Raw genomic sequence first — 26,325 nt, forward strand, 5'->3', positions numbered from 1 at the left:
CATATCTTAGCGTATCTGTTACTGTAAACTTTGCCTGACATATCCCGTAAATTCCTCCGTAATCTATGAAATCTTTTGCGCTATATATATAGATATTCTATGTAATTAGAATACCACCCGATATCCAGAAAATCATTTCATATCAAAAAATCCTTTATTCAATCGAACGAAATGGAATGCGTCATTAGTTCAAGTCCCTCGAATTCCAATATGGAATCCCACTCAAGCTCCGAAAGCAGTGTGACTGGAATGGATCAACCAATTAACCATCATCTATTTTGGATGAATTGGGGATGGGTTCGTCGCCTCCTCAATCATTGGAGACAAGAATAAGGCGATCTTTTTCATCCACCACATTGCCCTTTTAGCGAAGAACCTGAAGCACTAACCTGCGAACCTGTCCGAAATACCATTTTCTCTCTCATTTCCAGGGTATCTCGTCACGATTATATACTACATCAAATTCTAGATTTTATTTATCCGCTCTTCTGAACCGACAATCACCCCGGTGTAATAGAAGAAGTCAACGAGCTTTGCGCTCGGGTAGTGGCTTTGGAGAATATGGTGCAAAGGTTACAAACACCAGCTGCAGCACCAGCAGCATAACCAGTACTACCATCATCAACGCCAACAGTACCATTACCACCCCCAACCACAACTGCGTCATAAACCTCAACTTTACAATCTGTCCCACGAGCACCAATGTCATACGCCCTGTAGATACCAAGGAATACCAACAACAACAAACGATGAAGTGTTGATTCATAACTTCATTGGAGAAATACTCCGTGGCGATTATGTAATCTCTAAAGTCTTAGAGATTATCTATTCAAACCCTAACCATAAATCAGATGAATGAATCGAAATGATAGAAGGAAGAGTAGAAACCCTGACAAGAATGATGCGTGATTTATAAGCTAGACTTGTTTTACCAACAGCATCAACAGTACCGTAGCATCACCATCACAGTCAGTGCCGTCAGTGTCATCAGAATCAGCAACACCTATAACATCACAAACTCCGTCAGTTCAAGAATCACCGTGGACATCATTACGAATCAATAACTCGTATATTGTATCAACAAGTTATGAAGTATTAACTCATTCCCTCTGAAGAAATTATATGTATATTATATATATATATATATATATATATATATATATATATATATATATATATATATATATAAATTTTGAGATCAAAATAAATCTTTCGTACTAAGCTATTATGTATGAATTAAATAAGGGTAGATACTACTCGATTAAATTCATATTACTAATATGCTAAGATGTATATCCTTCCTTAACAACTTAACCATCGTTAACTACAATCTCTGTTTTAATTCAATAAATTCCATCTCATAATAAATCAAGTGTATTATTCAAATATATGTTTGATTTTACACTTTCATCATCGATGTACTCGAAACTTTTCAAATAACATCATTCGTACTTTGCGAAATTCACAAGAATTCCACGAGCCGAACATCATACATTAACAAATAATGAAATATTGATTTATAATTTCAATGTCATTAAAGAAATACTCCGTAAAAGTTATGTAATTTTTAAAGCCTTTAGGGATTATTCAATTCTAGTTTCAACCGTAAATCAAATGAGTTTAATTTAACATTAACTCATTAAATCTATGTTACATCTGAAGAAAATATACATATATATATATATATATATATATATATATATATATATATATATATATATATATATATTCATAAAGACTGTAATAAAATTCTTTTGTACAAAATATTAATTGTGAATTTTTTTTTAACGGGTAGGTAATACCTGAGAGATATATAAATTCACAATTAATATGTTACATTCTTCGAATCTGATTCAGCAAATCATCCATTATACTCCCTACTTTCACAACAATATACATTCTTTTATAGAAATCAAAACAACCATACTCATTCAAAATTTAATTACATATTCTGATTTTGAAATCTCAGAATTCAACTCGAGATATGACCAAAATCATCACTCTTAGATCCTTACATCTTTCACAAACTATACTTTGACTTCAAAACTGTGTTAGAACATCATATGTATATTAACGATTACAATCTGTGTTCAAAACCCTTCAAAATTCCTGAAGACACTTCAAATAATGAACAATCGAGATGATGATCTAACCACATATTAACCACAGTCTTGCATCTGAAAAGCTCTCAAAACTAGAGTCATAATTTAACACGTATCCGTGTCAGACCCTTTGGCATTTATTAGCAAAAATAACTTTGCGATTCCTTTTCAAATTAGTCAGTTTTGTCACAGCTCCAGCAAGTCAACTTCGACTTTTCAGTTGAAACAGTCATATTATAACCTTGATATAGACGTTGCCCTTTCATCATCGTTACCGGAGAACCTTTTATGTCTCACCACATTAGCAATAAACTTACCAACAACTTCACTGATCTTTGACTTTCCGAAAAATCATTATATTTATCGAAACCCCATCATTTACTCATCCGCATCTTGTAACAAGAATTGTCATGCCAATTACTGGGAATCAGCAATCAGTATTTTGAAATCTTGCAGCATGTCTCCGGCAACGGTTATAGGTGTATATATAACGTCTATCTCCTAGACTTATATACTTCGAATGTGAAGTTTCTGAAAAACACCCTAAACTGCGAACTAGTTCTCCGAAGTTTGGAAAATGCTGATGAAGCAGCAAAAACTGTAAACGACCTTAACAGTCAAAAGTTTGATAATAAAGAATAGTGTGTTGGAAAAGCTCAGAAAAGAGAAGGTTTAGAACTGGAAAACAGATTAAGCAAACCATGAAGGAGGCTGTGGACAAATCACAAAGACTAAACCTACCTTCAAAGAATCCAAATGATTCAATGTCTGCTGAAATTATTATCAAATACCTTACTCCTGACTCTAAGCCCTTGTGAATAATATTCTTCATCATCTTTTGATCTTAGATATTCTAAGATATCATCATATCTTTCATTATAAATATCTTCAATATTTCTGAAGATATCTCCATAACTATTGTTATTCAAAATTATTTATCTCTTTGCGCTATATGTGTTACATCATAAAAGAAACTATTTTAGTTTCTAAATTCTGAAGAAGAAAAAAATTCGAATTTAAAATAGGTATACTATTGAAGTAGTGTTGGGAACTGAAGCATGAGTTAGTATAATATAATGACACTTGATCAACGTGATTATATTACAGTAGGTCATGCTAAGTTTTTAAATGGAACGTGATGATTCACAGATCATAACATCATCATGTGTCATGTTACACGACTCTTGTATTCTATTTAACCTCTAAAATATTAAGAAAATATTTCTTGATGATTCGGTCTTTTCCAGGGTATTCTGGTAATTTAACAAATCAAGACCGTGCCATTACCATTTCCTTCTTAGAACATTAACAATGTTCATTTCGAAATTTATATCTGCATATTATGGACCATTACAAGCGATGCTTAATCGTAAGAAGAAGAAACGAAAGGACAAAGCTCCAAAATAGAAATTGGAGTATAAATCGCAGCAAATAGGAGGGAGTATTAACTGTGGATGACAATGATTATAGAAGACAGAAGCAGGGACTTTGAAGTATAAGGGAAGATATAAAACCCAACAACAACCCATAAATTACAAACCATATATATCAATGTATATAGCAATATAAAGACACGGGAGAACTAAAAACACTATAAAACCAAGAGTATAGTAGAAGTAAATAGATTCTTCCGGCGGCAGATGAAAAAGAAGAATGACAGATATGAAAGTTAGGAGTATATCAAGAATCAGAACTGGATGGAGCATATTAGCGAATGCTATAAAGTATGAATTGAGGGAGAAAGAATAAAATGTGTGAGTTATGGAAATAAGGAAACGAAGGGGGTGGATATATAGTAAAATATCCGATAGAGCAATCAAAACAGATTATCGCATTTAATCAAAGCGGATCCTAACTTCCTTAATTACCGAAGAACCAAATCTTATTACGAAGATTTTCTCTAAATTCCTTGAATTTCGGAAATCAACCGTGACTATGTCATTGGTTAAAAAGAACGTGCATTTACTCATTTCATTCTTTTGTGATAACTTCACTCGTACTCTTCACAAAAATTAAATTGCTTTATCTATATTACTTGATGATAATAAAACTCTAATTTTCAACTCGTATACGTCATGAAAACATACTTATTGTCAGCCATGACCATCCCATTCAAATTTCGGGACGAAATTTCTTTAACGGGTAGGTACTGTGACAACCCGAAAATTTCCAACCAAATTTAAACTTTATCTTTATATTATTCCGACACGATAAGCAAAGTTTGTTAAGTTAAATCTCAAGAATTTTAAATTGTGTTCATACATTCATTATAACCTCGACCAAATTCTGACGATTCATGAACCGTTATATATAAATAAATATGTATATATATGTATATATATATTATAACTTGAGAATATTAATAAAGTATTAAACGTATAATACTTTACATGAACGTATTTGTTTCAATATGTTTATCGATGCAATTAGAAGATAATATCAAATGATTGATTTATCAGATACATTGTGATATGATTACGGGTCTATGTTATGAGGTCCACTGTGATTTAAGAAATCTATTCTTTTTGACAACATTCGGAAAATGGTAAAGTGATTTATAAGTAAGAACTTGGAGTGTAAATAACTTAGATGTTGGATATCGACAAGTTAAGTAACTCGACATTTTTCATTAAAATGATTTCATACGTTTATTTAACCTTTGAACTTTATCCCATGCTTCACCAACAGACTGTAATTTAAAAACTTAAAACCTATTATGAATATATATGATTCTACTTTTCTAAAACGCTTTATGATATAACGATTTCCATTATTTTAACCTTTAAACAAAATGATTCTTAAATATATTTAGTTTTGGAAAACAAAATTATCATATTTATTTGATTTAGTTTCAAACGTACAAAAACGTTTTCAGTTTAAAAAGAACTTTATTATTAAAACGTATATAACTTTTATAAATATCTAGAACCACTTTTGACAACTCATTACTTAACCAGTATGATAAAGATAACGATATTTATATTTTATTTTATTAAATATATATAACGATTTAAATTAATATTATATATATTTATACGCGTATTATACGTACATAGTTTTATACTTTTACTATACTTAAACTTTACCTTTACTTTATTTTTACTTTTCTTTAACTTTAATAATTCATTTTAATAATTCATACTTTAATAATTCACTTTAATAGTTCATACTTTAATAATTCACTTTAATAATTCATACTTTAATAAATCACTTTAATAATTCATATTTTAATAATTCACTTTAATAATTCATACTTTAATAATTCACTTTAATAATTCAAAATTTTATTATAAATAGAATTCAATAGGTTTCATTATTTCATAGAAACTTGAAAATATTTTTCTCTAAACTCTCTCAATCGATTTAAATATATATATTTACTCCGTATTATTTCAAGATATTATTAGTATACATAAAATATTACGACGGAGTGCTGTCCGAGTGATTTCGAAATTGTTTTTCGAGCGGGATAGAGCTAAAGAAATTATGGGTTATAGCTATAGAGGTTATGGGTATGGTTTGGGAGTATTGCTCGTGAGTCAAACTAGTGTTTATCATCTCCGTTGCGTCTACGTACTTTTCCTGCAATATTGAATCTCAATATTGATACGTGAGCACTCATAACTTAACTTTTATATATTATTAGTATTTCCCTGACTAGTGCTCCAGTATATAGGATTATGCAAGCTTATACGTTCGTTATTGTCGTTAGATAGGTTATGTCAAATCTTGAATTAAATACATATGCTATTAAGATAAGGTATATGATATGCATGTCGTTGGAAAGCTAGCGAAAAATTGTGAACTTTTCATTTAGATATCGAATGATTTCGATGAACGGTTTAGAAGTTAAAGTCAATTGAATTTTTGTATTATTATTAAAAATGATTATTATTATCGTCGTTATTATCGTCGTTATAATCTAATTATTATTATTTTTATTTTTATTATTATTATTATTATTATTATTATCATTGTCATTATTAATAAAAGATATTATTGTTATTTTTATTATTATTACTATCGTTATTATCGTTAAGGTTATAATTAGTATTATTATTATTATTATTATTATTATTATTATTATTATTATTATTATTACTATTATTATCATTCAAATAGTTATTAGTATTATCATTAATATTATTATTATTATTAGTATTATTATAATTAAAACTAATATTAGTGACATCTAATTATTATGATTACTATTATTATTATTAATATAATATGAATGTGATATAAAATACGACTAAAAGCTATTAAATGAAGCAATTAGGAAATAATGAGTATGAGAATCATGATTAAATTAAGATATTGTAAGATATTGATTTAAAGGAAAAATATTGTTTTCATTATTTTACTATTATTATTATTAAAAGTATTATTAATATTAAAACTATCATTTTTACTAAAATTATTATTTTTAATAAAAATATCATTGTTAATATGAAACATCATTATTATTATCATTTTAGTACTATTGTTAATAAAAATTATCATTTTATTATTTTTAGAAAATATAATTATTGTTATTTTTATTAGTAGAATAATAATAATTATTACAAAATAATACAACTTTTACTTATTATTATTATCAATATTATTTTATCAAATAAATATGTGATACAAAGATATTTTACTACGTATAATATAATTACATTAATAATACCTATTATATTATTTTTATGATATTAAATGAACTTTATAAATTTTATTACTTAAGATATATAAAAGTATATTTTTATTATATAAATTTTGATATAAAATTTTATTTATTAATAAAGGAACTATATTATTTACTTTAATAAAATCTATTAAAAATATTTAAATAAATAAAATGATTATATTTAAACTATATAATAATCATGTATAAATTTTGGAAGACATTTTGGTCAATATGACTTTTGTTGACTTTTGCATATTTAGTCACGAGCATTAGGATTGTGATACACTACGACTTGACCTAAATTGTTAGACAGATATTGATCAAACATATAAATATATATAATTAATATAGGTTCGTGAATCCAAGGCCAACATTGCACTTGTTCAATGACGTCATATGTATTTTTACTACAAAATACAGTATTGTGAGTTTCATTTGCTCCCTTTTTAAATGCTTTTACAATATATATTTTTGGGACTGAGAATACATGCGCTACTTTTATAAATGTTTTACGAAATAGACACAAGTAATCGAAACTACATTCTATGGTTAGATTATCGAATCGAATATGCCCCTTTTAGCTTGGTAGCCTAAGAATTAGGGAACAGTACCCCTAATTGACGCGAATCCTAAATATAGATCTATGGGCCTAACAAACCCCATCCAAGGTACGGATGCTTTAGTACTTCGATTTTTATACTGACGAGAGGATTCTGTTATACAGACGAGAGGATTCTATTTTAGGGATATTCTATATGCATCTTGTTAATGTCGGTTACCAGGTGTTCACTATATGAATGATTTTACCTTAATGCAGACGAGAGGATTCTGCTTGAGGATTATGTTTATGAAAAATGAAAATCTTGTGGTCTAATATATTATTGGAAATGATTTTACCTTTATGCAGATGAGAGGATTCTGCTATTGGAATTATGTTTAATAAAAATTGTGGTTTATTAAGATAATGGAAATGAATGATTATGATAAACTAATGAACTCACCAACCTTTTGGTTGACATTTGAAAGCATGTTTATTCTCAGGTTTGAAAGAAATCTTCCGCTGTGCATTAGCTCATTTTAAGGATATTACTTGGAGTCATTCATGGCATATTTTGAAATACGTTGCATTCGAGTCATTGAGTTCATCAAGATTATTATTAAGTCAATTATAGTTGGATGTATTATGAAATGGTATGCATGCCGTCAACTTTAGATATGAATAAAGTTTGTCTTTTAAAAATGAATGCAACGTTTGTAAAATGTATCATAGAGAGGTCAAATACCTCGCGATGTAATCAACTATTGTGAATCGTTTATAATGTATATGAACAGGTCCTTTCACTACTGATATAAGGTATATGATATGCATGTTTTTGGAAAGCTGGCGAAAAATTAATAACTTTTCATTTAGAAATTGCGTAATTTCGATGAACGAATTAAAAGATATGGTCAACTGAATTATGATTGACGTTAATTAAAATTGCTTTTGAATCTGCAATTGATATTTAAACAACTTGCTTATAAGATTGATAAATTGGATTTTCAAATATTACTAATCGAGTAAATGAATTTCTATATAAGGCACGTTTTGTTTTGTTGATCAATTGTCAAAGTTGACGGTCTTATCTTGTTTTAAAGCTTTATAAACACTATAATCTGATTCTACAAGTATTGGAAAACTATGTGAAATAATAAAATATTTTTGATTGCCATAATAATTCAAATATAATATAGCTCCTGAAATAAATAATATTTTGAGTTTGATAAACTATAAATTCGTTCAATTATCAAGACTTATACTATGTTAATAAACATGTATAGATTTAAAGATCATATGGGGTCAGGTTGACTTTTGAGATGACTTTTGTTAACTTTTGCATGTCGATCTCGAGCATTAGGATTGTGATACACTATGACCTGACCTAGCTTGTTAAACATCTATTGACCAACATATGTTCTCTAGGTTGAGATCTACGGTTACTTTGCATTACGAGTTTCGGTCACATTTCGGTGAATAACTTTATCTGCTAAGGTGAGTTTCATTTGCTCCATTTTTAAATGCTTTTGCAATCTATATTTTTAGGCTGAGAATACATGCACTTTATTTTAAACATAATGGATACAAGTATATACTAAATTCTACACCGAGTTTGAACCGAAAATCCCTTAGCTTTGGTAACTAGTAACTGCCGGTTATAAGAACTGGTGAGCGCGAGTAGTTATATATGGATCCATAGGGCTTGACATCCTCGTCTGTTCCAGGTTTAGAAACCCTAGCCTGAACTATAAAATAGATATATGCTATTTGAGGTTAGTACACGTTGGATTGCGTGTATTGTACATGTTGGTTGCATGTATGTTAAAACAGGGGTACTTATTATAACGTTAAAGCTTAGTTACCAGGGTGCTTAATCTTGTAGAATATTTTGATAAACGTTTCTGGATGAAACAACTGAAATCTTGTGATCCACCTTTACATACAGATTATGCGTAACATTAAAACTATGAACTCACCAACCTTTGTGTTGACACTTGAAAGCATGTTTATTCTCAGGTTCCTAGAAGTCTTCCGCTGTTTTCTTATATGTGATACAAGCTATGTGCATGGAGTCATACATGCTTTATTCGGGAAAACGTTGCATTCACAAAATCATCACCATGTATCTTATTTTGACTGCATTATCAGCGGATGTAGTATTGTAAACTATTAACTACGGTGATTGTATATATGTAGAAATCATCAAACGTCAAAAACCTTGGAATTTGATATTCAATTATGGTGTGCCCTTTTCAAAAGAATGCAATGCTTACAAAACATATCATGTAGAGTTCAGTACCTCACTGTGAAATCGATGAATGATGTATTCGTCCAAAGGGATTTGGAAGGATCATCATAGTTGGTATCAGAGCTTGAGGTCATAGGGAACCAGAATTTGCATTAGTGTGTTTAACTGGTAATTGTTAGGATGCATTAGTGAGTCTGGACTATGACCGTATCTGTTTTTATCGAGTTTTGCTTATCATTTCTTGTCAGAAATTACATGCTTATCATTCTTAAGTCTAGACACATTTGCATGTAGTTATTGCATGAATAGGGTATAGACAAAATTCATATCTTAGCGTATCTGCTAATTCATATCTTAGCGTATCTGTTACTGTAAACTTTTCCTGACATCTTTCGAAAATTCCTCCGTGATTTATGGAATTTTGGTATTATATATACATATGAAAATTATGTATTGAAGAGTACCAATCTAAATTCTATAATCTATTTCATATCAAAAATAATCTCCCTAATTATACAAGATGGATCCCGTATCTAGTTCAAATTCCTTAAACTCCGACAGCTATTCTGATATGGATATTCACCTGAACTCCGAAGACAGTGTAACTGAAATGGATCAACCAATCAGCCATCACCTATTCTGGATGAATTGGGGATGGGTTCGTAGCCTGCTTAGTCATTGGAGACAAGAAGAAGGTGATCCCTTCCATCCACCACATTTCCCTCTTGGAAAAGAACCTGAAGCACTTACAGGCGAACCTGTTCGAGACAACATTTTCTCTCTCATTTCCAGAGTATCTCATCATGATAATATACTATCTCAAATTCTGAATCTTATTCATCCACTCGTCCGAACCAACAATCATCCCGGTGTAATAGAAGAAGTCAACGAGCTTCGCGCTCGGGTAGTGGCTTTGGAGAATATGGTGCAAAGGTTACAAGCACCAGCAGCATCACCGGCATCAACAGTACCACCGACAACAACACCAACAGTACTATTTCCACCACCAACAACAACCGCCTCGCAAACCTCAACTCACAATCTGTTCCACGAACATCAACGTCATACATACCGTAGTTACCAAGAAATACCAGCAACAATAACCGATGAAGTATTAACTCATTTCCCCTGAAGAAATTATATGTATATTTAATATATATGAATTTTGAAATCAAAATAAATCTTTTCGTACTAAGCTATTACGTGTGAATCTTAACTGGTAGGTACTACTCGTTTAGTTCATATTACTAATATGCAATGATGTACATCCTTCATTAATGACATAACCATCGTTAATTACAGTCTCTGTTTCAAATTCAATGAATTCCTTTTCATAATAAACTAAGTGTATTATTCAATTACAAGTTTGATTTTACACTTTCATTTTTTATGTAGTCGAAACTTTCTAGAAAACATCATTCGTACCTTGCGAAGTTAGCAAGAGTTCCATGAACACCAACATGATTCACTGAGAAAATATCAATAAAACTGAATAAAAGGGGGTTTTACCGTTTTATGACCGGTTTGTCGATTTTTAAAACTTTAGTCGCAGTTAAAACCTAATGTAAAATATTAAAAATAAAAATAACTTAATTTAGAGCGTAAAGTAAATAACGATAATGAAATTGCGATAAATAAAAATGTGATAAATAAAAAGTACGATAATTAAAAGTGCAATTAAATACGAAATAAAGGAAATTAAATATGAAATAAAGGAATTATGCTTATTTAAACTTCCGTAATCATGATGTTCGACGTGTTGTTTTTAGTTTATTCCCATAGGTTAATTGTCCTTTGTCCTGGATTATTTGATATGTCCATACGGATTTGTCCATAATAGTCCATCAGTCATAATCATAAAGTGCGGAAGTCTTCGTCAAATTATTCTTATTCCCGAAGTCAAATATTCCAACTAATTGGGGATTCGAATTGTAACAAGGTCTTAATACTTTGTTTAATGAATACACCAGGTTATCGACTGCGTGTAAACCAAGGTTTTAATACTTTGTTAACAATTACACCAATTACCCTTGAATGTAATCCACCCCTGTTTCAACAAGTCTATTTACTATTAATCCAGTTCCGTGTCCGGTAAAATGAACAATTATTGGTATTTATAGATATCCCGCCCACCGTACCCAGTCAAGCGTATGTAGCTATATATAAATACGTCAAATTATAAGTCTATATATTAAATTAACGAGGTATCATTTAGTTAATATAAAGCTCATTAATAGCCCATAGTCTAATTTCCACAAGTGTCGTTCTTTTATCTAAACCCAAATTATGGTCCATAGCCCAATTACCCAATTTTAGTATTTAGCTCAACATCACGATTACTTCGGCATTAAATAAGCATAATAATAACTTAGCTACGAGATATTAAATTAAAAAGGTTGAACATAACTTACAATGATTAAAAATAGCGTAGCGTTACACGGACAGAATTTCGACTTACACCCTTACAATATTCGCTAACATACCCTTATTATTAGAATTTAAAATTAAAATTAAAATTATAATATAAATATAAATATATATACGTTGATAGATAGGAAGAGAAAAAGATATGATATTCGATCACCAACTGCGAAATTTATAGGCATGTGGCCACAAAAAGTGGGCCATGCGATCGCATGGATAATATGCCTACAAGCCATGCGATCGCATGGAGGTAGGTACCAGCTCACATAATTTTGTTTTCAAGCTTGTCGACGTTATTTTTAAATATATATAATATATAAATATTTTATATAATTATTTAAATATTATATTATATTCTTGTGCATAGTTGACTCATAATTTTTAGTCCGTTGCGTCGAGCGTTGAGAGTTAACTTTGGTCCCGGTTCCGGATTTTCGAACGTCCTTGCGTACAATTTAATATCTTGTATTTTGCGTTTTGCGACTTGTACTCTTGTAATTTTGAGACGTTTCTCATCAATAATTTGAACCACTTTGATTGTACTTTGTACTTAAGCTTTTTGGTCGTTTCGGTCTTCAATACTAGAATCACTTCTTTATTCTTCACACTTTGTATATCAGTGATTTCTATACAGCGGTATGAACAATGGTAGTAACGATGTGGTTTACAGTCCCACATGACTATGAAAATTTAGATCCTTAAGGAAATTGGATCTTTATGAAAACATTTGATCTTTTGAAAATTAAATCTAGTTTTTACCCTAGATAAGTTTTCCGGAATAACCCTTCACCGGTGTTGCAAAATGTTTTTGTGGGTTTGGTGGGTTTCAGATTTGAAAATTTTAGCTCAAAACTTATGATTTTGTGTCACCCACTTGCTAACCTTGTATTGGGAAAGCAACACATACAGTATACTTGCTCCGTATATTACCTTTCGATAAACTACCGTCCGGTTGTAAAGGAAAGCGTTGAACAAGCAACTGTTAAGGCAATGTCCCCTGACAAGCTTTTAATTATGGTCTATAACGTGTCGGATGCAATTACTATCCTTTGTAGGAGCAATAGTAAAGCTCACCCTATAGTTTTTCGGTCTGGCACAAGGTCCTGTCTTCGACCATGCTATGCAACCACCGTTCTTACGGTTGACACCCGATTTGGTTCAGGTGACCTAATGAATTCCAGGTGAATTTCTAGAATTTTACGTTCAATGGTAATGAACGCATTAAAAATAGGGTTTTCAGAAAACAAATCGGTTTGTATTTTGATCAAAATATTTTCTTGTTCAAGCTCGAGTTTAGATATCATTGAATTCCATGAGTTTGTAATTCTCAATCTTTAAGGTCGATCTCAAGGATTGAGTAATATCAGGCTTAAAGGCTGATTTTTAATCTTTAAGGAGATTATCCTTTCTGGAGGTCTGATTCATTAGTCTTATCAAGCTAATTTGCACGGCGTCCTCCCCATTTTATGAGACAGATCCTCTCATGGTTAGGATAAGTCTGACCACTTGACGATCCTGTTTGATGCTGAGGTCCGTGGATTTCCTGCTGATTTTCGTGATGACTTTTCTAGATTTTTTGTCAACCTACAGCTGGTCTGGAAGACAACTTCCTGACCTAAATCAAGAAGTGCGTGTCTTTTTCGGAAGACTTTACTTCCTTTTAATGATGGAATTGATTCATCGTGTAGATCCATCTTTCTTTCAAATATATTACAGTAAATTTGGTAAAACTGATTAGTTTAGTCTAAAGCAAAAGTATCTTTAATTATTTGTTACAGAAATATGTGATATATGTTTTAAATAACTTGGTAAATTTTTCTCACACTTGGCTTTTATTTTCCTTTCTTTGCCTTTTTATTATCCTCTATTCCATTTTAAATGAATTCTAACATTTTGGGTTGTTTCTCAATTTATGTCCTTTCCGAGGTAACAATAATTTTGGTGTTAACACCTAGTTTTATCGTTCATAAATATGTATAAACATGATTTTGAATTCATTTAATTGAAAATTTTGAAAATTTTTACTAGAATTGGGTAGTCAGTATATAAGACTAGGGCTGTTCTTTATTATCAGAGAGCACTAGATTCTAATACAACTACTGCTTTACTAGTATTTTTAATGGTAACCAAGTGTTTAAATTTAAAATTTTAAAAATCCGAAAGAATTTAACCCCTTCCCACACTTAAGATCTTGCAATGCCCTCATTTGCAAGAAATCAGTAACAATTTAAATTATTGAGGGTGATTAGTGAAATGTCCCGTTCTTATTGATTAAAAACGTTCCATATTAATTGATTTCGTTGCGAGGTTTTGACCTCTATATGAGACGTTTTTCAAAGACTGCATTCATTTTAAAACAAACCATAACCTTTATTTCATCAATAAAGGTTTAAAAAGCTTTACATAGATTATCAAATAATGATAATCTAAAATATCCTGTTTACACACGACCATTACATAATGGTTTACAATACAAATATGTTACAACAAAATAAGTTTCTTGAATGCAGTTTTTACACAATATCATACAAGCATGGACTCCAAATCTCGTCCCTATTTAAGTATGCGACAGCGGAAGCTCTTAATAATCACCTGAGAATAAACATGCTTAAAACGTCAACAAAAATGTTGGTGAGTTATAGGTTTAACCTATATATATCAAATCATAATAATAGACCACAAGATTTCATATTTCAATACACATCCCATACATAGAGATAAAAATCATTCATATGGTGAACACCTGGTAACCGACATTAACAAGATGCATATATAAGAATATCCCCATCATTCCGGGACACCCTTCGGATATGATATAAATTTCGAAGTACTAAAGCATCCGGTACTTTGGATGGGGCTTGTTGGGCCCGATAGATCTATCTTTAGGATTCGCGTCAATTAGGGTGTCTGTTCCCTAATTCTTAGATTACCAGACTTAATAAAAAGGGGCATATTCGATTTCGATAATTCAACCATAGAATGTAGTTTCACGTACTTGTGTCTATTTTGTAAATCATTTATAAAACCTGCATGTATTCTCATCCCAAAAATATTAGATTTTAAAAGTGGGACTATAACTCACTTTCACAGATTTTTACTTCGTCGGGAAGTAAGACTTGGCCACTGGTTGATTCACGAACCTATAACAATATATACATATATATCAAAGTATGTTCAAAATATATTTACAACACTTTTAATATATTTTGATGTTTTAAGTTTATTAAGTCAACTGTCCTCGTTAGTAACCTACAACTAGTTGTCCACAGTTAGATGTACAGAAATAAATCGATAAATATTATCTTGAATCAATCCACGACCCAGTGTATACGTATCTCAGTATTGATCACAACTCAAACTATATATATTTTGGAATCAACCTCAACCCTGTATAGCTAACTCCAACATTCACATATAGAGTGTCTATGGTTGTTCCGAAATATATATAGATGTGTCGACATGATAGGTCGAAACATTGTATACGTGTCTATGGTATCTCAAGATTACATAATATACAATACAAGTTGATTAAGTTATGGTTGGAATAGATTTGTTACCAATTTTCACGTAGCTAAAATGAGAAAAATTATCCAATCTTGTTTTACCCATAACTTCTTCATTTTAAATCCGTTTTGAGTGAATCAAATTGCTATGGTTTCATATTGAACTCTATTTTATGAATCTAAGTAGAAAAAGTATAGGTTTATAGTCGGAAAAATAAGTTACAAGTCATTTTTGTAAAGGTAGTCATTTCAGTCGAAAGAACGACGTCTAGATGACCATTTTAGAAAACATACTTCCACTTTGAGTTTAACCATAATTTTTGGATATAGTTTCATGTTCATAATAAAAATCATTTTCTCAGAATAACAACTTTTAAATCAAAGTTTATCATAGTTTTTAATTAACTAACCCAAAACAGCCCGCGGTGTTACTACGACGGCGTAAATCCGGTTTTACGGTATTTTTCGTGTTTCCAGGTTTTAAATCATTAAGTTAGCATATCATATAGATATAGAACATGTGTTTAGTTGATTTTAAAAGTCAAGTTAGAAGGATTAACTTTTGTTTGCGAACAAGTTTAGAATTAACTAAACTATGTTCTAGTGATTACAAGTTTAAACCTTCGAATAAGATAGCTTTATATGTATGAATCGAATGATGTTATGAACATCATTACTACCTTAATTTCCTTGGATAAACCTACTGGAAAAGAGAAAAATGGATCTAGCTTCAACGGATCCTTGGATGGCTCGAAGTTCTTGAAGCAGAATCATGACACGAAAACAAGTTCAAGTAAGATCATCACTTGAAATAAGATTGTTATAGTTATAGAAATTGAACCAAAGTTTGAATATGATTATTACCTTGTATTAGAATGATAACCTACTGTAAGAAACAAAGATTTCTTGAGGTTGGATGATCACCTTACAAGATTGGAAGTGAGCTAGCAAACTTGAAAGTATTCTTGATTTTATGAAACTAGAACTTTTGAAATTTATGAAGAACACTTAGAACTTGAAGATAGAACTTGAGAGAGATCAATTAGATGAAGAAAATTGAAGAATGAAAGTGTTTGTAGGTGTTTTTGGTCGTTGGTGTATGGATTAGATATAAAGGATATGTAATTTTGTTTTCATGTAAATAAGTCATGAATGATTACTCATATTTTTGTAATTTTATGAGATATTTCATGCTAGTTGCCAAATGATGGTTCCCACGTGTGTTAGGTGACTCACATGGGCTGCTAAGAGCTGATCATTGGAGTGTATATACCAATAGTGCGTACATCTAAAAGCTGTGTATTGTACGAGTACGAATACGGGTGCATACGAGTAGAATTGTTGATGAAACTGAACGAGGATGTAATTGTAAGCATTTTTGTTAAGTAGAAGTATTTTGATAAGTGTCTTGAAGTCTTTCAAAAGTGTATAAATACATATTAAAACACTACATGTATATACATTTTAACTGAGTCGTTAAGTCATCGTTAGTCGTTACATGTAAGTGTTGTTTTGAAACCTTTAGGTTAACGATCTTGTTAAATGTTGTTAACCCAATGTTTATAATATCAAATGAGATTTTAAATTATTATATTATCATGATATTATCATGTATGAATATCTCTTAATATGATATATATCCATTAAATGTCTTTACAACGATAATCGTTACATATATGTCTCGTTTAAAAATCATTAAGTTAGTAGTCTTGTTTTTACATATGTAGTTCATTGTTAATATACTTAATGATATGTTTACTTATCATAGTATCATGTTAAATATATATATATCCATATATATGTCGTCATATAGTTTTTACAAGTTTTAACGTTCGTGAATCACCGGTCAACTTGGGTGGTCAATTGTCTATATGAAACATATTTCAATTAATCAAGTCTTAACAAGTTTGATTGCTTAACATGTTGGAAATATTTAATCATGTAAATATCAATCTCAATTAATATATATAAACATGGAAAAGTTCGGGTCACTACAGTACCTACCCGTTAAATAAATTTCGTCCCGAAATTTTAAGCTGTTGAAGGTGTTGACGAATCTTCTGGAAATAGATGCGGGTATTTCTTCTTCATCTGATCTTCACACTCCCAGGTGAATTCGGGTCCTCTACGAGCATTCCATCGAACCTTAACAATTGGTATCTTATTTTGCTTAAGTCTTTTAACCTCACGATCCATTATTTCGACGGGTTCTTCGATGAATTGAAGTTTTTCGTTGATTTGGATTTCATCTAACGGAATAGTGATATCTTCTTTAGCAAAACATTTCTTCAAATTCGAGACGTGGAAAGTGTTATGTACAGCCGCGAGTTGTTGAGGTAACTCAAGTCGGTAAGCTACTGGTCCGACACGATCAATAATCTTGAATGGTCCAATATACCTTGGATTTAATTTCCCTCGTTTACCAAATCGAACAACGCCTTTCCAAGGTGCAACTTTAAGCATGACCATCTCTCCAATTTCAAATTCTATATCTTTTCTTTTAATGTCAGCGTAGCTCTTTTGTCGACTTTGGGCGGTTTTCAACCGTTGTTGAATTTGGATGATCTTCTCGATAGTTTCTTGTATAATCTCCGGACCCGTAATCTGTCTATCCCCCACTTCACTCCAACAAATTGGAGACCTGCACTTTCTACCATAAAGTGCTTCAAACGGCGCCATCTCAATGCTTGAATGGTAGCTGTTGTTGTAGGAAAATTCTGCTAACGGTAGATGTCGATCCCAACTGTTTCCGAAATCAATAACACATGCTCGTAGCATGTCTTCAAGCGTTTGTATCATCCTTTCGCTCTGCCCATCAGTTTGTGGATGATAGGCAGTACTCATGTCTAGACGAGTTCCTAATGCTTGCTGTAATGTCTGCCAGAATCTTGAAATAAATCTGCCATCCCTATCAGAGATAATAGAGATTGGTATTCCATGTCTGGAGACGACTTCCTTCAAATACAGTCGTGCTAACTTCTCCATCTTGTCATCTTCTCTTATTGGCAAGAAGTGTGCTGATTTGGTGAGACGATCAACTATTACATAAATAGTATCAAAACCACTTGCAGTCCTTGGCAATTTAGTGATGAAATCCATGGTAATGTTTTCTCATTTCCATTCCGGGATTTCGGGTTGTTGAAGTAGACCTGATGGTTTCTGATGCTCAGCTTTGACCTTAGAACACGTCAAACATTCTCCTACGTATTTAGCAACATCGGCTTTCATACCCGGCCACCAAAAATGTTTCTTGAGATCCTTGTACATCTTCCCCGTTCCAGGATGTATTGAGTATCTGGTTTTATGAGCTTCTCTAAGTACCATTTCTCTCATATCTCTAAATTTTGGTACCCAAATTCTTTCAGCCCTATACCGGGTTCCGTCTTCCCGAATATTAAGATGCTTCTCCGATCCTTTGGGTATTTCATTCTTTAAATTTCCCTCTTTTAAAACTCCTTGTTGTGCCTCCTTTATTTGAGTAGTAAGGTTATTATGAATCATTATATTCATAGATTTTACTCGAATGGGTTCTCTGTCCTTCCTGCTCAAGGCATCGGCTACCACATTTGCCTTCCCCGGGTGGTAACGAATCTCAAAGTCGTAATCATTCAATAATTCAATCCACCTACGCTGCCTCATATTCAGTTGTTTCTGATTAAATATGTGTTGAAGACTTTTGTGGTCGGTATATATAATACTTTTGACCCCATATAAGTAGTGCCTCCAAGTCTTTAATGCAAAAACAACCGCTCCTAATTCCAAATCATGCGTCGTATAATTTTGTTCGTGAATCTTCAATTGTCTAGACGCATAAGCAATCACCTTCGTTCATTGCATTAATACACAACCGAGACCTTGCTTTGATGCGTCACAATAAATCACAAAATCATCATTCCCTTCAGGCAATGACAATATAGGTGCCGTAGTTAGCTTTTTCTTCAATAACTGAAACGCTTTCTCTTGTTCATCATTCCATTCAAATTTCTTCCCTTTATGCGTTAATGCAGTCAAGGGTTTTGCTATTCTGGAAAAGTCTTGGATGAACCTTCTGTAGTAACCAGCTAGTCCTAAAAACTGGCGTATGTGTTTCGGAGTTTTCGGGGTTTCCCACTTTTCAACAGTTTCTATCTTTGCCGGATCTACCTTAATACCTTCTTTGTTCACTATGTGACCGAGGAATTGAACTTCTTCCAACCAAAATGCACACTTTGAAAACTTAGCGTACAATTCTTCCTTCCTCAATACTTCTAACACCTTTTTCAAATGTTCACCGTGTTCTTGGTCATTCTTTGAGTAAATAAGTATGTCATCAATGAAAACAATGACAAACTTGTCAAGGTATGGTCCACACACTCGGTTCATAAGGTCCATGAACACAGCTGGTGCATTAGTTAAACCAAACGGCATGACCATAAACTCGTAATGACCGTAACGTGTTCTGAAAGCAGTCTTTGGAATATCATCTTCTTTCACCCGCATTTGATGATACCCGGAACGTAAGTCAATCTTTGAATAAACAGACGAGCCTTGTAGTTGATCAAATAAGTGGTCGATTCTCGGTAGTGGGTAACGGTTCTTGATGGTAAGTTTGTTCAACTCTCGGTAGTCGATACACAACCTGAATGTACCATCTTTCTTCTTGACAAACAAAACAGGAGCTCCCCACGGTGATGTGCTTGGTCGAATGAAACCATGCTCTAAAAGTTCTTGTAATTGGCTTTGCAGTTCTTTCATCTCGCTGGGTGCGAGTCTGTAAGGAGCACGAGCTATTGGTGCAGCTCCTGGTACAAGATCTATTTGAAATTCAACGGATCGATGTGGGGGTAATCCCGGTAATTCTTTCGGAAATACATCGGGAAATTCTTTTGCAATGGGAACATCATTGATGCTCTTTTCTTCAGTTTGTACTTTCTCGACGTGTGCTAGAACAGCATAGCAACCTTTTCTTATTAGTTTTTGTGCCTTCAAATTACTAATAAGATGTAGCTTTGTGTTGCCCTTTTCTCCGTACACCATTAAGGGTTTTCCTTTTTCTCGTATAATGCGAATTGCATTTTTGTAACAAACGATCTCTGCTTTCACTTCTTTCAACCAGTCCATACCGATTATCACATCAAAACTCCCTAACTCTACTGGTATCAAATCAATCTTAAATGTTTCGCTAACCAGTTTAATTTCTCGATTCCGACATATATTATCTGCTGAAATTAATTTACCATTTGCTAATTCGAGTAAAAATTTACTATCCAAAGGCGTCAATGGACAACTTAATTTAGCACAAAAATCTCTACTCATATAGCTTCTATCCGCACCCGAATCAAATAAAACGTAAGCAGATTTATTGTCAATAAGAAATGTACCCGTAACAAGCTCCGGGTCTTCCTTTGCCTCTGCCGCATTAATATTGAAAACTCTTCCGCGGCCTTATCCATTCGTGTTCTCCTGGTTCGGGCAATTTCTAATAATGTGGCCCGGTTTTCCACATTTATAACAAACTACATTGGTATAACTTGCTCCGACACTACTTGCTCCGCCATTACTCGTTCCGACACCATTTGTTCCTTTCGTTCTATTAACCCCAGGTCCGTAGACCTCACACTTCGCCGCGCTATGACCATTTCTTTTACATTTGTTGCAAAATTTGGTGCAGAACCCCGAGTGATACTTTTCACACCTTTGGCATAGCTGCTTCTGATTGTTGTTGTTGTTGTTGTTGTTGTTGCGGTTATTATTGTTGTTGGGATGATTGTTGTAGTTGATGTTGTTGTTGTTGTTGTTGTTGTTGTTGGGCCGTTTGTTGTAGTTGCGATTGATGTTGCGATTGTTGGGGTAATTGTTACGATTATTGTTGTAATTGCTGTTGTTGTTGTATTGGTGATTCTTATCACCGTTTTCCTCCCACTTTCTTTTGACTTGCTTCACATTGGCCTCTTCAGCAGTCTGTTCTTTAATCCTTTCTTCAATCTGGTTCACTAGTTTGTGAGCCATTCTACATGCCTGTTGTATGGAGGCGGGCTCGTGTGAACTTATATCTTCTTGGATTCTTTCCGGTAATCCTTTCACAAACGCGTCGATCTTCTCTTCCTCATCTTCGAATGCTCCCGGACACAATAGGCACAATTCTGTGAATCGTCTTTCGTACGTGGTAATATCAAATCCTTGGGTTCGTAACCCTCTAAGTTCTGTCTTGAGCTTATTGACCTCGGTTCTGGGACGGTACTTCTCGTTCATCAAGTGCTTGAATGCTGACCACGGTAGTGCGTACGCATCATCTTGTCCCACTTTCTCTAGATAGGTATTCCACCATGTTAACGCAGAACCTGTGAAGGTATGCGTAGCGTACTTTACTTTGTCCTCTTCAGTACACTTACTTATGGCAAACACCGATTCGACCTTCTCGGTCCACCGTTTCAATCCGATCGGTCCTTCGGTTCCATCAAATTCCAAAGGTTTGCAGGCAGTGAATTCTTTGTAGGTGCATCCTACACGATTTCCTGTACTGCTAGATCCAAGGTTATTGTTGGTATGTAGCGCAGCCTGTACTGCAGCTATGTTTGAAGCTAGAAAAGTACGGAATTCCTCTTCATTCATATTCACGGTGTGTCGAGTAGTCGGTGCCATTTCCTTCAAAATAGTCAAATGGAACAAGTTAATCATACAGAATATCAAGAGTAGTTAATAGTATTTCGTAGCATAATATGAACTCATTTATAAAAGCTTTTTCTTCATATTAGCGTTTTATAAGTTTAAATTCGGGTAGTACCTACCCGTTAAGTTCATACTTAGTAGCTAATATACAATTCAACTACTACAATTCTATATGAAAAACTGATTATAATAATATTTCGTGTTCAAACTTTTATACAATATTTTACAAACTTACAATACCGCTTATTTTACATAAAGCATGAAATATAGCACACAATAACTTTGATACAAGATAGTTGTGAAGATAATTCTAGCTAGTACACAAGTCGTTCAGCAAAGGCAATAAAGACACGTAATTCATACGTCCAGAAACAAGTCATGCATTCTGGTTTTACTAGGACTACTTCCCATCCTTGGTCTTGTGGAACATAACCGTTATGGCCGTTGATAAGACAGCGTGTTGTAACGTCGTCAAAGGGACGAGGGTTACGTAATGTCCAACAGTCCCGTAACAATCTAAAAACCTCATTTCTTACCCCAATTACCGACTCCGTCACTTGTGGGAACGTTTTGTTTAATAGTTGTAGGCCGATGTTCTTGTTCTCACTTTGGTGAGAAGCGAACATTACTAATCCGTAAGCATAACATGCTTCTTTATGTTACATGTTAGCCGCTTTTTCTAAATCACGAAGTCCAATATTCGGATATATTGAGTCAAAATAATTTCTTAACCCATTGCGTAAAATAGCATTTGGGTTCCCCGCAATATATGCGTCAAAGTAAACACATCGTAACTTTGGATTTCCCAATGTGATATCCCCCATCTTTCGAACGAAAGCCTTTTATAAACCAAGGCATTCTTGGAATGTTCTTCGAATGTCTTACAAACTGATCTCGCCTTAAATAGTTGTGCCGAAGAATTCTGACCGACTCTAGACAAGATTTCATCAATCATGTCTCCGGGTAGGTCTCTTAAAATATTGGGTTGTCTATCCATTTTGTGTTTTTATACTATAAAATAAACAAGAGTTAGCTTCATAAAAAAAAATACTTATTTAATACAAGCAATTTTTACATATATCATAAAGCATAAGCACACTATATTACATATATTACACCACACGAATACAACTATCTTATTCCGACTCGCTTGTTTCTTCTTCTTTGGTTTTGGTTCGTTTTGCCAAGTTTCTAGGGATATATGATGTTCCCCTAATACGAGCCGTAATTTTCTACATTGGTTTAGAAAAACCTGGTGGTTTAGAGGTTCCCGGGTCATTGTTACAACTTAAGGACTTCGGGGGTTGATGATACATATAAAGTTCATCGGGGTTGGAATTAGATTTCTCTATTTTTATGCCCTTTCCCTTATTATTTTCTTTTGCCTTTTTAAATTCAGTTGGGGTAATTTCTATAACATCATCGGAATTCTCGTCGGAATCCGATTCATCGGAGAATTGGTAATCCTCCCAATATTTTGCTTCCTTGGCGGAAACACCATTGACCATAATTAACCTTGGTCGGTTGGTTGAGGATTTTCTTTTACTTAACCGTTTTATTATTTCCCCCGCCGGTTCTATTTCTTCAGCCGGTTCCGATTCTTCTTCCGGTTCCGATTCTTCTTCCGGTTCCAACTCTTCTTCCGGTTCCTCTTCGGGAACTTGTGAATCAGTCCACGAATCATTCCAATTTACATTTGACTCTTCATTATTATTAGGTGAGTCAATGGGACTTGTTCTAGAGGTAGACATCTATCACATAATATCAAACGCGTTAAGAGTTTAATATATCACATAATATTCACATGTTAAAAATATATAGTTTCCAACAAAATTTGTTAAGCAATCATTTTTCAAGTAAACACGGTCGAAGTCCAGACTCACTAATGCATCCTAACAAACTCGATAAGACACACTAATGCAAAATTCTGGTTCTCTAAGACCAACGCTCGGATACCAACTGAAATGTCCCGTTCTTATTGATTAAAAACGTTCCATATTAATTGATTTCGTTGCGAGGTTTTGACCTCTATATGAGACGTTTTTCAAAGACTGCATTCATTTTAAAACAAACCATAACCTTTATTTCATCAATAAAGGTTTAAAAAGCTTTACGTAGATTATCAAATAATGATAATCTAAAATATCCTGTTTACACACGACCATTACATAATGGTTTACAATACAAATATGTTACAACAAAATAAGTTTCTTGAATGCAGTTTTTACACAATATCATACAAGCATGGACTCCAAATCTCGTCCTTATTTAAGTATGCGACAGCGGAAGCTCTTAATAATCACCTGAGAATAAACATGCTTAAAACGTCAACAAAAATGTTGGTGAGTTATAGGTTTAACCTATATATATCAAATCATAATAATAGACCACAAGATTTCATATTTCAATACACATCCCATACATAGAGATAAAAATCATTCATATGGTGAACACCTGGTAACTGACATTAACAAGATGCATATATAAGAATATCCCCATCATTCCGGGACACCCTTCGGATATGATATAAATTTCGAAGTACTAAAGCATCCGGTACTTTGGATGGGGCTTGTTGGGCCCGATAGATCTATCTTTAGGATTCGCGTCAATTAGGGTGTCTGTTCCCTAATTCTTAGATTACCAGACTTAATAAAAAGGGGCATATTCGATTTCGATAATTCAACCATAGAATGTAGTTTCACGTACTTGTGTCTATTTTGTAAATCATTTATAAAACCTGCATGTATTCTCATCCCAAAAATATTAGATTTTAAAAGTGGGACTATAACTCACTTTCACAGATTTTTACTTCGTCGGGAAGTAAGACTTGGCCACTGGTTGATTCACGAACCTATAACAATATATACATATATATCAAAGTATGTTCAAAATATATTTACAACACTTTTAATATATTTTGATGTTTTAAGTTTATTAAGTCAGCTGTCCTCGTTAGTAACCTACAACTAGTTGTCCACAGTTAGATGTACAGAAATAAATCGATAAATATTATCTTGAATCAATCCACGACCCAGTGTATACGTATCTCAGTATTGATCACAACTCAAACTATATATATTTTGGAATCAACCTCAACCCTCTATAGCTAACTCCAACATTCACATATAGAGTGTCTATGGTTGTTCCGAAATATATATAGATGTGTCGACATGATAGGTCGAAACATTGTATACATGTCTATGGTATCTCAAGATTACATAATATACAATACAAGTTGATTAAGTTATGGTTGGAATAGATTTGTTACCAATTTTCACGTAGCTAAAATGAGAAAAATTATCCAATCTTGTTTTACCCATAACTTCTTCATTTTAAATCCGTTTTGAGTGAATCAAATTGCTATGGTTTCATATTGAACTCTATTTTATGAATCTAAATAGAAAAAGTATAGGTTTATAGTCGGAAAAATAAGTTACAAGTCATTTTTGTAAAGGTAGTCATTTCAGTCGAAAGAACGACGTCTAGATGACCATTTTAGAAAACATACTTCCACTTTGAGTTTAACCATAATTTTTGGATATAGTTTCATGTTCATAATAAAAATCATTTTCTCAGAATAACAACTTTTAAATCAAATTTTATCATAGTTTTTAATTAACTAACCCAAAACAGCCCGCGGTGTTACTACGACGGCGTAAATCCGGTTTTACGGTATTTTTCGTGTTTCCAGGTTTTAAATCATTAAGTTAGCATATCATATAGATATAGAACATGTGTTTAGTTGATTTTAAAAGTCAAGTTAGAAGGATTAACTTTTGTTTGCGAACAAGTTTAGAATTAACTAAACTATGTTCTAGTGATTACAAGTTTAAACCTTCGAATAAGATAGCTTTATATGTATGAATCGAATGATGTTATGAACATCATTACTACCTTAAGTTCCTTGGATAAACCTACTGGAAAAGAGAAAAATGGATCTAGCTTCAACGGATCCTTGGATGGCTCGAAGTTCTTGAAGCAGAATCATGACACGAAAACAAGTTCAAGTAAGATCATCACTTGAAATAAGATTGTTATAGTTATAGAAATTGAACCAAAGTTTGAATATGATTATTACCTTGTATTAGAATGATAACCTACTGTAATAAACAAAGATTTCTTGAGGTTGGATGATCACCTTACAAGATTGGAAGTGAGCTAGCAAACTTGAAAGTATTCTTGATTTTATGAAA

This window comes from Rutidosis leptorrhynchoides, chromosome 6 (assembly GCF_046630445.1).
Source record: "Rutidosis leptorrhynchoides isolate AG116_Rl617_1_P2 chromosome 6, CSIRO_AGI_Rlap_v1, whole genome shotgun sequence".
In the NCBI taxonomy this organism is placed as follows: domain Eukaryota; kingdom Viridiplantae; phylum Streptophyta; class Magnoliopsida; order Asterales; family Asteraceae; genus Rutidosis; species Rutidosis leptorrhynchoides.